Source organism: Python bivittatus, unplaced genomic scaffold (genome assembly GCF_059951505.1).
Source record: "Python bivittatus isolate LINGU-HERP-01145 unplaced genomic scaffold, Pbiv_v1 ctg000690_np1212, whole genome shotgun sequence".
Taxonomy (NCBI): domain Eukaryota; kingdom Metazoa; phylum Chordata; class Lepidosauria; order Squamata; family Pythonidae; genus Python; species Python bivittatus.
Window position 1 is genome coordinate 18,919,091 of NW_028277096.1, and position 10,186 is coordinate 18,929,276.

Sequence of the window (10,186 nt, forward strand, 5' to 3'; positions counted from 1 at the left end):
TTGCAATGGGACCACAGTTGGTTGTGGTTTATGGGGCCCTCGATCAGGTCCCCTGAAACCTTTGTAGGGCAAGTCAAGTTCTAGGGCTGAGATCAAGAGTTTCGTAGCAAGCTGGTCTCTAGAATAGAGAATCTGAAAATTCCCATATTGTGCAATGAATCTCCCTCAGTTGAACTGCAACTTAATTGTGTGCAGCAGGTGACTTTGGAGCCCATCTGCTCAAAAGGAATGGGTTTTGCATGAGGTATCCGGGACCTCAGGATCGGAAACTTTTCAGTCAAAAGTTCAGACGGATGTACAAGCATGGGACGTTAATCTCTCCTCCCCACCCATTTTCTCCAGAGGTGCATAGCCCCAACACAAGCCATGTTTTGTTTGTTTCTGGTTTCTCTCTCTGGATATTCTTCAGCATGGGACTTGCTCAGTCAGATCAGGCCAAAAGACCCAGCGACCCTAATTCCTCCAGATCTGGGGGGAGGGGGGAAAACAGTGGGCTACCTTGGTTACTTCACCTCACTTTCATGTTAGGATGTTTAGCACAGGGAGATGTTTCCTTTGGCACTTGGCTGACAGCTGAAGCTTCTCCTCCCTTGTCTGCTTCCTGAGCAAAGATCCTGGGGAGAAAGGCTCTTGAGGCTGCTTGCTGGGACCTCCCCCCCCCCCATCTGAAAAGCCATGAAAAGCCAAAAAGAACAGCAAAATCCCACCCCATCCGTTTCACTTTGACCATAGATCTCTTGACTTCTCTTTCTTCTCTGGAGTTTTTGGGCGAGGGGTGAGAGGAAGCTGTCTGAATCACAAAATCCAGAGGGGAAGGGGGAGGAAAAGTCAGGGGTCTTGGAAGAGCTTGCCATGAGTCACTCAGGATGGATAATTACACAACCGGTTCCCCCCTTCATTTAGAAGACACACATGCACACACACTCTCTTTAATGGGTTTCGGCACCTGGTAAGGAGCATTGGTCTGGAAAGCAGGGCACTTCCCGCACAAAACCATAAAGCAAACCTGCCTTTTGATCAAATGGATTTTGAAAGGTTGCATTGATTTATTGTCCATCTGCCTGGCAAAGCCTCCTTCGGTTTGGGCAGATCATTTGGGAAGGAGGAGGAGAGACTACTTCCTGGCTTCATGCAGGCTGCTTCTTATGTAGTTGGGTCATTAACAGGATTGGGGCTTCACTGCGGGAATTACAGTGTGTGTGTGTGTGTGTGTGTTTGGAGATAGAAGAGGGAAAGAAATGGGCCCAGGTCACTTTTTTTTTTTTTTGGCAGAAAAACCAGAATGCCATAATTTGAATTATTAGGTATTCTTTTAAAGATTCCTCCTAATTTATTTATCATATATTCTTCTGACACGGCCTTGAAGGGAAGTTCTGCACCAAGCAGAGAATGGGCCCTGTCCCTCACTCCTGCAAAAAAGAGAAAAGAGAGAAGGAGACAAATTCATTCATGGGTTAGCCCTTATCAAATGTGGCAGGAGAACTGGGTGGAACTGCTCTCAGCCTAAAAATGAATCTGATTGCCTGCCACTTTTGAAAATCTCTCTCACTAGGAAATCTGGGCTAATTATTACAGAGAACAATACTCTTGAATTTTCATGTAATTTCATTGGATAATCTGTAGGCGAGGGTAGGCTAGTCTTCTGTGAAAGCAGATATGAGAAGCAGACCCAGGAGGCAAACCTGTGCATTTCACTTTATATGCAACTATTCCTCTGTGGGGTTTGCACTGAAATGTTGGTGGACATTTCTCTGCAAATATACGCCCACATGGGCAGAGGAAATGTGGTACAATTAGCTTGAACTAGAGTCTGAATTTCCAAAGTGCTAATCCGTTGCAGGAAGAACAAAGGGGGGCAACTTAAAAACTAATAAAACTATTCCAAGTTTCCATGGAGTGCCCCCAGACTCACATTCTGAAGCGTTCCATCCATACAACCACAGACTTAACCAGGTCACTTTACAAGCCTGGTGGCTACTTTAGCCAATTTAAACTTGGTTAAACTTGGTTTGATTGTGGGAGAGGGGGTGCATTGTATGTTAAAATCAAGCTAGGTTTTTTGGTGGGGTCAGTTTATGATTCAGGTACTGTACAAAATGAATTCAGTAACCAGAGAGCGTGCATTGTGTGAATGTAGCCCAAATGTGTGCAATTTATTATTATTTTTTTAAGTGGAAGTATTTGGACATGTGCAGCTGAACAAAATGTAAGACCCAACAAGGTTTGTGTGTTTTATTTGGAAAAATTAGAGTTTGTTTTGTGTGTGTAATTTTCTAAGGATGCAACCTTTTTTAATCTTTTTTTTTTTTTGGAGAACATGGCCATTGAATACAATATTATTTACATCTGAGTAAATATGCTTAGTATTACACTGTAAATTCATACATACATTTATCTGCAAATATATAGAATTCGGTGCAATTCATTTCAAACCAAAAGAACTCTATTTCAGTATCAATAAAACAATGTGCAAAAACTCAGAAGCGGAATGTTAGAAAAAATATACGTGCTATTTCTTGCACTTCTGTGGGTTCACTACCCAATAACAGAAGGATATTGTTTTACCTGCAGATCCACGCCTGGAATTATTGTAGTCCTTTGGTTTGGGGATCAATCCCCAATAACTCTAGTTGAAAAGGATCTGGTGATAGGACCTACCAAAAACCTTCAAATCAGCAGGTACATCTGGACTTTGCAAAGTGTGTCATAGCACTTTTCAAAATACCAAAACCAATAGATACGAAATGGAGCTTCCCCATTCAATAAATGTCTACCAGGCGGGATACAGCCTGTCACAGCACACTCATTTTTTGGAAGTCTGATAAGGAAAAATAAAGTATCCTTGAATCTAGGTAGAAAATAGTGGTGGGGGAATTATAAGCCTGCCCATTTCACAGAAAAAAAGTGAAGTTTAGGGAAGCAGCTTCAATTTACAAGAAAGAGTCATCCATGCATCTTTCTGTTTATCACCATTCTCTCTGTCTTTTTTTGTTTTTTTGACAGGTGACCCAATCTGCAGATTCTGGACTTTTCAACTGTGTTTAGTGATTGGAGGGCTGTTTTTAATATTGAAACAGTTTCATGCTGTTTTCGATGTTATTTAACATGCAGTTGGTTTCTGTTCTTGATTTTTCATCTACAACCTTCCTGGCTTTTGCAGAAAGGCAGTGTAAAATAATAACACCCGAACAAGTGGAAGTGCAGAATTGTAGATCTCAGCCATTTTTCATTTTCTAAGAATCTTTTGGGGTCCGTCAGGAACGCAGATACCTTTTTTAAGAAACATTGTAAAGACAATGCTGGTGATGGACGCTTAGCATTCCTGCCTTCCAGCTCAAACATCATTAAAACTTTAAAATTAAAATCTGGAGCAGGTCTGGGGTCCAGAAGGAAGACTCTGTGGTTTCCCATTGCAGATGTAATGTGGTTTCCCACTGCAATTTCCTCTGCCTGAAACTTTGCAGGATTCCTACAAGGCAGAGGAGAACTATTGGAGCTGATCTCACCATGGTGGGAGAAGTCCAGTCTATTCATTAATTAGAAACCTGGAAGGAACGTAAAGATTGAGAGTGAAAGACATGATCGGGACAGTGTAGGGACCTTAGGAGGGTGTCAAACCTTGTAATATGTGGAAGCAGACCTGTAGAGAATCCCAGGTTTGTTGGCCTGACTGGGAAATTGAATAAATATCTGGGAAGAAGATGTTGACAAATTTGTTCTATCAGGCTGCTAAGAAAGCTTCAGGGATACTGTTGCTGGAGTCAAGCTTGATTTCAAGGCATCTTGGTTTACAGGGAATCTGGGTTCTAGACCCTCCCCCCTCCCAACAAATCCTTGAAGATGGACATCCATCCATCCTGGATTAAGGAGTTGATTTAGCTATGGTTTACCATCTTGGGTTACAGATTTGTAACCTATATGATGGGAATTGTATAGGATTGCCGAGCCAACAAAATGGACGTGTCCTTAAATCACCAGGAATCTTGGATTTACTTATGACGTTACAGCACGTAAGATGGCAGATTAAATGGCGTTGGGCAGAAAAGAGTTAAAACTCTGGTAAATTGCACACAAATAACTGTTAAAAACCATCATTGGCCGACTCAAAGGATCAGTTTGAAAATGAAAGTCTTGACTCCTCTGCTAAAGCCTAGGGATATTCACAAGGTGTGGTCCAAAAAATCAAGATGGCAGTGCGATCCAAGCTTTGCCTGTTTTTAATGCATGTCACAAAGCTTCGATCACACCAACTGGGTTGCCATCTTGATTTTTTTGACCACACTAAGGTTGCTCGGGGAAGGCCCATAGCTTGCTAAAAGATTTATTTATTTTATTTATTATTAAATTTGTATGCCGCCCATCTCCCCCCAATGGGTGACTCGATAAAGATAAAGAGTCCTAGAAAATGCAGCACCATCAGTGTTGCAACTGGGATGGGATTTCTGGGCCTTGTCATGCTGAAACTACAAGAAACTCAGCCATGATAGGTTGGAAGGAATCGCTTTGGGTTTTTATTAAGTATCTTATAATCTAGGCTTATTCCCCCCAAATCAGGGCTGGGCTGGGCGTGTGATACCTGTAAAAAGAGGGCAGGGCTACAGTCATGTGGTTAATTCCACCATCTTTTTTTTTTTTTTTTTGACACCCCCTCCCCTGCACAAATTCCCCTGTGCTGATCCCTGCTTTAAGTCATCATTAAAACCATCCCTCATAAACCTGGTGAATTGAAAATGGAAGTGGATAGCAATCCACTCCCGCCTTGTGGCTGTGTTTGCTTCGTGCAAGCATAAACGCACTATTTGAACATGGGCCAAGTACCTGAATATTTTTATTTTATTTTATTTATTTTATTATTTTTCTCTCCAGAAGATGCTGGGTGTCCTGGAGGGAAACATTCAGTGAACCTATAAAATCCTAGAAGGGGTTCATCACCTAGCTGAATCCAAACCCTGGAGGAAAAACCAGGTTTTCATACTTTTTAAAAATAGTTAAGGTGGGGGCCTTATGGTTCTCTCAACAGATGCTCTTCCAGAAGGTGAGCACCATGAAAAGAAAGCCCTTTTCTCAGATCCTGTAACTTTGTTTGATAGATGGGACCTGGAGCCAGCAATAATATTTTCTGGGTGCATTCAAATAAGGGGCAAACCTGGCTTAAGGTGAACTAGGAATATGCCTGAAAGAACAATGGGTCAATTTCCAAAATACATACAGCGAATGAAAGAAGTGGAGGAGATAGACATTTTGAAGACACGTAGTCCAAATACATTATTGCTTCTTTTTTTTCTTTTTTTCTTTTTCTTTCTTGTAATCTATTCAGAGGACAAACATGAGCGGACAAAGTAAGTCCCTAATAAAGACAGGAAACAGAAAACAAGCCTGCGAATGCCAGGGTGGGGAATATCTTTCTAATTCCATTAGAAGTCTACCAACTTCACAGGCTGATGTTTTCACACGGTCTCCCCTCCTTACTAGTTCCTGCCACCATTAATCCCCTCCATTTATCACCCCTTTGCCTTCCCTGAGCAGGGAGATGCTACGAGAAGAACAGTCTAGCACATTACTTCTTTGCCGCTGTTACAGAGACCGCACGATGGAGGAAAAGTTGAACAATGTGGATGTCCCAATCCTCCCTAGATTGTCAGCACAAGCCAGTTTGGAAAAACGTAGCCTTTCTTTTCTTTTCCTGCCCAACCGAGTCAGGAAGCAGTCAGCATCACTGTTCCCATCAGCCATGGGATTTTTGCCGAAGTTTATCTGGAAGAAAAAGCTCATTAAAGAACGTCAGTGGGAAGAAACAAACTGGAGAAAATTTTGACATTTGGGGCTGGGGCTTTCTAAATGGAAAAGCCTCTTGCCCATCCCTGCATACCCATTGCAGTTTTTGCTGACGACAGGGTTTTGGGTGCACCCTCTCGTAGTGTCTTGCTGGGCAATGTCTTGAAGGAGGCCCACGGCTTCAGAAAATGATCTGAGAAGAAGCTGGAAAACTAAATCTTTTATTTCAAACAGTTCCAAGCGGAAACGTTTTGTAGCAAGAACGAGAAGATCGGCCTGCTCTTTCATTTGGGGATGCAAAATGTCAGTTCGGTTTAGTCCAGTTCCTTCCCCTGTTATACTTTGAACATAGATCTCTATGCACGGAAGAAAAGAGAAGTTTAATGGATGCTTTGCAATCAACTGAGAAACATTAGCTGGGACCCACCAAGACTTTGATCGGCTGAGTGAGACTTACACTAAGAACAACAAAGTCTTTGGGGGCATCAGGGAGTCAACAGAGCAAGGAAACAACAGCTAACATTAACATACTGAAAGCAATGGCTTTCTGAGATACCACCATAAACATAAAGATCTTTGCCTCAGTTCTAGACATCTGTAAAATGGGTACCTTAATGAAAAAGAATGCTGTATCTGGTCAGTATAAAAGCAAGCTGCTTTCTTTTCTTCAAACCCCTTGCACTTTTCACAGCTTCTTCAGAAGCAGTGGAATGATCTCTGCACAGATTAAACTTTCCTGATCGTGCTTTTGTGATACTGAAATGTTTAGCTGCTCCTTCCCTCTGCCCCTGGATTCAGGCTGTTAAAAAGCACAGACGTTATTTATTTCTGGAAAAGCCCCCTGAAGAGCTCTAGGAGCTGAGATATATAGGGAGAGCAATAGATGCTTTTGTTTTATCTCTTGGTTCCTTTTATAGCTGAGACGTAATATTCCTTAGCCTGCCTAAGTCCTCGAATAGCTCTAGAACAGTATTTTTCACACATGGCAACTTTAAAATGTGTGGACTTCAACTCCCAGAATTCCCCAGCCAGCAACTTTAAGGTGTGTGGACTCTAAGTTCCAGCCAGCTTCCTGGCTGGGGAATTCTGAGAGTTGAAGTCCACACATCTTAAAGTTGCCAAGTTTGAAAAACGCTGGTATAAAACATGTAAAGTTCCCAGAGCTGTTGACTAGGTTATGAGAGGTAGTATGGTGTAGTGGTTATAGGACTGGACTAGGACTAGGGAGAGCCAGCTTCTAGTCTACCTTCCTCTCTCAACCTTCCCCCCCATGCCCTCCCACCTCACTGGGTGACTCTGGGCCAGTCACTCCATCTCAACCTACCTCACAGGATTGTTGTTGTGAAGATAAAAATGAAGCAAGTTCCTTTGGTAAACCATCTTGAGCTCCTAAAAAAACGAGCAGGATATCCATCAATCAGTCGAATGAACAATCATTCAAACCAACCAACAAAATCAAGAAAGTGAGATTGGGAAGCGAAAATACGAAAAAATTGTAGAAGAAAATAGTAATAAATCACTTTCCTGTTAGTGCCAAGACAATGACATCAACATAACTAAATTGCAAGGGGCTGAATGTGACTTAAGGAGATTTTGCTTTTAAAGCTTAGAATTTCTTACCCAGACTTGCTATTAAGTGGCACATTTAACAATAAGTTTGGGCAGGGAGCGCCAACAGGTTTGGAGCCAAAGGAGGCCATTAAGACAGGACCTCTTAGCTTGCCCTGAAAAAAAATGAATAAATAAATACATTTAAAATAAATTCAATCAATCAATCAATCAATCAATCAATCAATCAATCAATCAAAGCACCTTTGAATAAAAACCAAGAGAGAGTTTTCCTTCCCAAGAGAGTCCAAATATTGAATGCCAACTGGGTACATATCACAGAAAGGGAGAGGAGAAGAAGTTCCTTATTTGGCATGGAAGGGCTGTTTGCAACATTACATTGTGTGGGAAATGTGGTTTTTACTCGTTGGAAAAAGGATCTGCAACGGAAGTTCATGGATACCAGTAACACTTGTGGGGAGAGTTTATACCAGTGTTTGCTGGCTGGGGAATTCTGGGAGTTGAAGTCCACACATCTTAAAGTTGTTAGCTTTGAGAAACTCTGGTTTATCCAGTGCATATAAAGAAGGGGTGGGCTTTGAATGAATGATCATGACCACCATCCTGACTTTTTTGACCCACCCAATGGATGCCCCTGATGACAACGCCAGAGCAAATGACCTGGCTGAACTTTTCGGGCACATGTACATTACGCACACTTTACAATTTCCAGAGGTAACAAAATAATGTATTTTTGACTGCACAAAAGCACCATCTCCCTAGTACCTTTGTCATCTAATGCTAGCCTGGGGAATTCTGGGAGATGAAGTCCATATAGCTTAAAGTTGCTAAGGTTGAGAAACACTGCTCCAAGGAGCAAAAGACATCATGCATGGCATTTCCTACTTTATCGTTACAACAGTCCTTTGAAAGATGATGAAAGACTGTGATGGGTTTATCCAGTTTTGAAATTTTATTTATTTATTTGATTATAGCTACCTAACTCCAATGGATCCTGCCCATTCCTGCCCATGTAGAGATTTTGATTCCTAATCCATCATCCTATTCACCCACACCACATAGATCAGTGTTTCTCAACCTCAGGAATGTGTGGACTTCAATTCCCAGAATTCCCTAGCCAGGCATGCTGGCCAGAGAATTCTGGTAGTTGAAGTCCACACATCTTAATGTTGCTGAGGTTGAGAAACCCTGATGTAGATGCTGCTAATTTCCTATATTTGTTTACCTCTCTCTTGTTATTCACATTATCACATATATGCCTTGTCCATGCCCTTAGTTAGATGAGGAAGATGGCTGGCCCAAGCTGAAGAGAGGGCCCAGGTGGTTCTTGACCAGCAGCTGTGGGGCTGGGGTGAATTGAACCTCTAACTTGCTTAAAAGACTGAGAGTCTGGCGGTTGCCAATGAATGTCATGTTGCTAGAAAGTACTTTAAAGCAGTGTTCCTCAACCTTGGCAGCTTGAAGACGTGTGGACTTCAACTCCCAGAATTGGGAGTTGGCTGTGGAATTCTGGGAGTTGAAGTCCACACGTCTTCAAGCTGCCAAGGTTGAGGAACACTGCTTTAAATGACTTCATTGGTTGCACAAAGGATGCTCAGCCTTAAGAAAAGTCAGGTAGGGTAGGACCTGTCAAATATTTGGAAGGATGTCACACAGAAGAAGGTTGGGAATTTATGCAAGTTACAGGAAGCAGCGATGGAATTCCAAAAAAATCCTTTGAGAGGGGAACTGAGGACCCAGAGAAATAATGGGTTTTTTTTCATTGGATTAGTTGAAGTGGAGGCTGGACAGCTGTCTGTAGGATTGCTTTGTTTTGGATTCCTGCACCAAGCAGGAGTTGGACTACTAGGTACTAGAAGCCTACTCCCAATGCTAGGGTCCTAGATTTCTAATCACCTGGGAGCAAACATTGGTTGTTGTCGGTGGGAATTCTTCTGAGTGGACTTGTAGAAAGTTGTTTTCTTCAACTTTGGCAGAATTCATCCTTTCTCCGCAGGACGTAGTAGTTTTCTAAGAATGAGGGGGCAGCTATCAACCCCTCTATTTTTGATCTTCTGAGGAGCATGCTAGATGCTTCGGTATAATTAGCAGGGATTAGCAGAAGTACCTCCACATCCTTAGAAAGAACATTCTAGAAAGTATAGATCTCTACTTGAAGCCCAATCAAACCAGAATATAAGCACCCCCCCAAAAAAAACCCCCAGATTTCCCTAGAATGCTGAGGATGAGGGGAAAAAATGAAATGTTGGCCTGCAAAGATTCGAGATCATAATTCTAACAACGTCTCCCATTGCATAGAAGCAGGTAGCTTTCTAATCAAACATACACAAAGGTGGCTTTAGAGGTCACATCAAGGGTGCAGCTCTTTTTAGCAGTTAAGCTGCTGGCTGGGGAATTCTGGGAGTTGCAGTCCACATATCGTAAAGTGGCCAAGGTTGAGAAACACTGGCTTGGAGGATGAGCAGCTGACATTCCTACCTCTCAGGACCCTCATGCATGGTAAGGAGCAGAATTATGGAGCTGCTGACTCTCCATTCTCCAAATTCCACTGGAGGAACCGATGAGAAAATAATTCTTTCGAATCATCCCTTTCTGAAGCTTTCACCGATACTTTAACATTTTCCAGGAGCAAACAGACACATTTGGGATGTTAGGGAGAACTCCACAGCCCACAATTATTCCTATTATTTTCCCACCTGCTTGTAATCTGAACAGCAGATTCAAAATGATTAGGGTGGGCATTTATATCTATTAATTTTACTGAACATGTCTGTACATGTCTCACCCCCCCCCCATTTTTTCCCCTTCCCTCTTCTGACTTCTTCATTTCTGAATTCTTCTG